The sequence below is a fragment of the Eurosta solidaginis genome, chromosome X (assembly GCF_040869045.1).
Source record: "Eurosta solidaginis isolate ZX-2024a chromosome X, ASM4086904v1, whole genome shotgun sequence".
Classification (NCBI taxonomy): Eukaryota; Metazoa; Arthropoda; class Insecta; order Diptera; family Tephritidae; genus Eurosta; species Eurosta solidaginis.
In genome coordinates, this window is record NC_090324.1 from 202,560,102 (window position 1) to 202,565,911 (window position 5,810).

Here is a 5,810-nt window from a genome sequence, read left to right on the forward strand (position 1 = left end):
GCCCGCCGACAGTCGACGCGGGTGTGCCGCCGACCATAATACTGGCGTAGACGTCGGCGCCCAAAGTGAGCAACACTGGCGACGAGCGGTAAAACGTTGGATCGGCCAGCTTCATGAACTGGAATGGGGCCGCTACCAACGGGTCCAGATTTGCCGTGGGGTTAACCTGGCTTAGTTTGCTATTACGGTGGCTTGGGTCGTGATCTTTCCCGCTACCCCATACTTCCCTCGAAGAACGACGGTGCACCTCGAAAGACGTGCGGTATTGTTACGCCCCAGGTGTAGATCCTTGCACATATTGGCATCGATAATGCTGGTGGGAGCGTAGCCATCTAACAGGGCGTGAACCAGGTGTAAACGGCCTCCTGCCTCAATTCGGACTATGGCTGTCGGCGCGATGGCGATCAATGCTCGAGTTATAGTCGGTGCCGCTAAATTGTCCGGGAGTCGACCACTTCTGAAGCCAGTGGGGGTTTGTTGTTGCCTCACGAGAGCTCGATGGTTGTTGCGCAGTTGGAACAATAGCGGTGAATGAGTATTGCGCGTAGTCGCTCCTAAGTCGACATGCCACGGTAAATTGGGCACAATCTCACTCCGTGCGGTTTGGTGCACAGACGTTAAGCGATGGTGAACGCATTGGGGCGCGCCTCGGTTTTGGAGCGTTTGAATGCAAATCCAGGCATGTCTGGAAGTGGTAGCGTTTAGTAATATCGTTACATAGGTTGGTTGGGTGGCTAATGGCCGGAGACCAGGGGTCGACTCTGGCTGACGTATTGGTTGGCGTACTCGTGATAAGGGATTCATGTGGAATGCACATGCAGTGATTATGATATGCTTGTGATGGTTGAAACCACTATTAGACTTTATAAAAACTTTATTTGGATAGTACGCCTAAACGTATATTCTATTATGTTGAATATTTTCAACAGAGTGAAAATTTTAATATTGAAAACAATCAAAAAAAAAAACGGTGAAAAAAAATAAAGGTATCAAATTATGGAATATCGACTAGAGACAAACTATATTCTTCGGTCCTTGCCTAATGCAGGCAATACGCGGTAATATACGCTATTTTTGTGTAAAATATGGTATCACGGGTTACCCCTTGTATTTTCACGGCTCCGTGTAATTTAGAGTTGGTGAGTCAGATGGTCGTTTAAGCAACGTCGTGGGAACACTCTTTGTGCTGATTTGGGCCATGTTGTGTGAGGATCACAAATTGTGGTGTGTTTGTTGATTTCAACACAACCCTGGCGGGAATAGCCTACACTATCGAGTGTGGCAATTTGTAGGGCTGTCAGCTGATAACTCTTCCACTCATTGGAGTGAGACGGCTGTGCGGTGTTGCCAATTTGGCAGCGTAATGAGGCATAATGGTCATGTCACGAAATTATTTAGGAAAAACTCGCGTCTGAGTTCTGACGCGACATAAAATTTATAGTCTTTTCTAAAAACTTTAATTTCTCCCTTGGTTGTAGTATCCAAAGCATATATGAGACTACTTTATTCTTGCTTGGATTTCAAGCTGAAAAGGACTGACGAAACTTTATCGGAACTTCAATACACAAAAACAATTCCTATCATGAAAGCGAGACCACTATTGAGTGTGACATGTTTCTGTTTATGTTTTACATTTTAATTTTGCACTAACTTTTTAACAAGGAAAACAATGCAAATAAACCACGAAAATTATTTCGGTCTCGAGTGGTTCACTTTTTTCATAAGAAGGTTGATACTGATTGCGTTTTGTGCACCAAATTTTCAAACTACAAATTTTATCAAAAAAAAATAAAGAAGAAAAAAAAAACGGCCGAATGTAAAAAAAAAACTATCGAAATACAACCTGGCGCGTTTGTTTTCAGTTTTGTACTAACATTCGAGTTTGTTGGATCCCACGGATCCGACTTGTGGCCCCATGGGATCGCGCGCAATGTGTATACAGCGCAAGAACCGAAAAGAGCAAATGTCATCGAGTGGGGCAACCTTGTTTCGTTCATTCAAAATGTCATTCATTCATGGAAATGAGTATAGAGACATTTTTGAATGAATTTTCATTATGAAGAAAAACTTGTGATGGGTAAGTATGAGTATCGTTCCCTTTTTGATAATTTTATAAATTTTTCTAATTTCTTATTATTATTATTTTTTTTTTATTTCATTTCACCGGGCCGGCGTACACCTTGGGAGATTATAGAAAAATAATTAAAAGCATTGCAATTCGAATCACGAAAATATATTGAAATATCCTATGTAATTCTTCTCTGTGTTAACGAGGCAATTCCTATACATCAATTCGCCAGCCCAATCCCACTTGGGCCATTATCAGATAATCCACAGAATTTGAATTAGCCCCCAGCTTCACAATATGGATAAATCTGAGGAAGTTCCAACAAATTTGGCTTATTGGCGATTATTTTGGACACAAGTCCATCTCAACGCATTGTGCGACAAAATCTGCAGTTGCTCACACAATTTCTGGATGCAATTGTTGCTTTTGGACATGCGCATTTAATGCAACGTTCACAAATTAAATTGGCTCTTCTTTCCTGTCACCATCATGCAACTGATTTCCTTTACCCTATGCCTGGAAAGCCACTGGATGTTCGTAAGGTAGATGGACAGTATGAAGTATTCAGTTTGGTACAGAAGACGATAAAGCAGCGCCTAAGCCACAATATAACCAATGCACCTAAATTGAATGTGCCATGTGAGAGCATGTTGGCTGGCAGTATGGCAATGGCGCTTTGCTATATATCTAGCATACAACGTAATGCCGCTGCCGGAGTGAAGATGCATTCCCGCATTTTAGATGTAACAGGCAGCAACGAATGCACATCTCAGTATATGACATACATGAACGTCTTCTTTACGGCACAAAGGTTAGGTATTACTATTGATGTTCGTGCTTTAGATAAGACGATGAGTTTATTACGACAAGGTTGTGATATAACTGGTGGTCAATATCTACGCCTTACGCAGTTGGATGGTTTACTGCAATATCTGCTGTGGGTTTTTCTTCCTGATCCGCAAATGCGACAAAAGTTAGTTCTGCCTCCTGCAACTATAGTGGACTATAGGGCAGCTTGTTTTTGTCATCGAGAGTTAATTGACATTGGCTATGTTTGCTCGGTGTGTCTATCTATATTCTGCAAATTTAGTCCCATATGCACCACGTGCCGCACTGTCTTCAAGACACCTGGCCCACTACCTGTCAAACTGAAAAAGCAGAAAAGGTTTAATTATCTACACTACCTTCCGGTTAATGTTTAATTATTATCAATAGAATATTTATTTTTGGTTATTCACAGGTTAGAAGTACTTAAATTGTTAGATATGAAGGTGTTTGTAGATACCGATGCAGACATACGTTTGGCCAGACGTCTGAAGAGGGACATTTCACAGCGCGGACGTGATCTCAGCGGCGTACTTAAGCAGTATTTGACTTTGGTGAAACCATCCTATGCCACTTATATTGCACTATCTATGGCGCATGCCGATATTATAGTGCCCCGTGGTGGTGAAAACATTAGTGAAATCTTATAAGGATCTACCAATGCCGAAGTCGCTTCATCTACTGCATACGTACCCAAGCAGTTGTTCCTCCCAGGATTTCATACTTGGCGTAAGTGTAGACTGCTCACAATGAAAAAATATGCAATTATGATAATTTCGACCGTTAACAGGGGCCAGGATGCAGTGATATTGCAGCAGGCGGGACCATGGCACTCAGTGAGGCGGGACCTCCAATTGACGACGTCGAAAACGCCCAGGGGCACGTTTTAGCAACTACTATGGACACCTTTACCTGACTGGGTAAGTGAGACAGATGAGGACCCCTATTTTCGAGGCAAAAAACGCCAGTAGCTTACATATGTATATGAAATTTCAATAAATATGCCACCGTGTAACGACAATTACACTTACATACTCAATTCTGGTGCATTTAATACCTTTTGAAGTTGTGACCAAGTGGTTGCGAAGTATTCTTATTCACCTCATTGTACTTGATTCGAGATTCCAAAATATAGTGGAACGGACTAAGTAGCTTCAAATTTTATGTCAATGTATTCCTTGTAACTGTTTGCCCTTATTACTTCGCTACCAACCAACATAAATAATGGGTGGCTACACCCTATTGGACACTACTCAGGTCATCATTTGATTAGCTATGCTGTTTTCATTCTTCGTGGGATACAAGTATGCCTTAAAGGGGCATGATATTAGTGAAGACACTAAAGGTGCCGGCATGTGATGGAAACGCACCGGCGACGTCTGGGGGCTCGTTTTGATAGCTTTCGCAAGAATTATTAATGGTGCTGTAGGTGAGTACCAAAAGGAATGCACCACATCACGTATCGTACGCGCATGGGAAATCACGGGCTGTGCCAAAAAATGCAAATGAAAGCGAACGTGAAATGATGGCGATAGAACGTGCTGCAGAGGCAAACAATCTCGTAGCGTACTTAATACACGACTCCGGACGTACACCAATTTAACCCAATTCAAACTATGTTGGCCATTGGTCCAGCAGAGGTTGATGATATTGATAAGGTTACTGGGTTTTTAAAACTTTGTAAAGCATTTGCCATCTGCGATCAAGGTCGTGCTAAGCTTAGATAATTCATTTATACACAGGCAAACCGCTTATCGTTTTAAAAATAGAAAAGGGTGGAAATAAACCATTGCGTAGGACATGTAATTCGTCATCGACACATCACGTCGTATATAGCCAGTTCATTTACATACTGGCCAAATATTTTGTCATGGTCAGAGCAGCCACACTGAGCTACTCTTACCATGGCAAGGCTGATCTTCTTTGATTTTAGCCTTTTAGTTAACATTGTTTATGTGTCTATTGACATTAAAAAATATCCAATCAAGAGTCACAATTATTCAGTTGTGAATTGCCTAGAAATCGCACAATTCGACCTTCGTTGTTCATTTAAATTATATATCCTGATTATCAAACCCGCCTTGCGAGATAACCGCGTTAGGTTAAACCATGTAAGGAATGATGTTTCGTAATTGTTTCAGGATTTTAGGTGATATGAGGAATTTTGAGTATCTCGCAATGGGTGTACACACAATTGCACATGCGTGTGTGGGCGTGTAATTGCCGATTCATTGGTATTATGTCGCAGATGGTAGATCTGCGTTAGGATTGTTGGCTTCGTTTGGGGTGAACGAGAGTTGGGTTAAGCGGGTTGTTATAACGGTTGAAAGAGCGGGGTGATCGGTTTGTTGGCCTCGTTCGGGGTGAGCGAAAGCTGGGTTAAGCGGGTTGTTGGCCTCGTTCGGGGTGAACGAGAGCTGGCTTAAGCGGGTTGTTGGCCTCGTTCGGGGTGAACGAGAGCACGGTTAAGCGGGTTGTTGCACGGGTGGAAGTTACAGATCTTCCCCACCCTCACTGATTGGTCTGGTGGTTTGTCCCCTTGCCGTATCCAGTTCGACGACTCGAACTCGGTTATCGGGGCCATAATGAAGGTTGGCTATCCGACCTAGTCTCCATTCGTTAGGGGGCAGATTATCCTCCTTAATGACGACTAGGTCCCCCTGTTTGAGATTTGATTGTGGATGCTTCCACTTAATGCGCTTCTGCAATTCGGTGAGATACTCCGTTTTCCACCGTTTGCAGAAGGTTTGATAAAGCGCCTTAAGTTTTTCCCATCGATTGACGAGTGATGCGCGATTCTCGCTGACGTCAATCTCGGGTGGCGCTAGCAGGTGGCCGTCGACTAGGAAGTGTCCGGGGGTAAGTGGCTCCAGGTTGGACGGGTCATTTGAAGACGGGCTTGGGGGTCGTGAGTTGA

General features: G+C 43.2%; 1 pseudogene; it reads left to right on the plus strand.

The window, feature by feature from the left end:
- Window positions 1–624: 624 nt before the first annotated feature.
- Window positions 625–3,270, plus strand: LOC137235373 (general transcription factor IIH subunit 3 pseudogene; annotated as a pseudogene).
- Window positions 3,271–5,810: the final 2,540 nt, after the last annotated feature.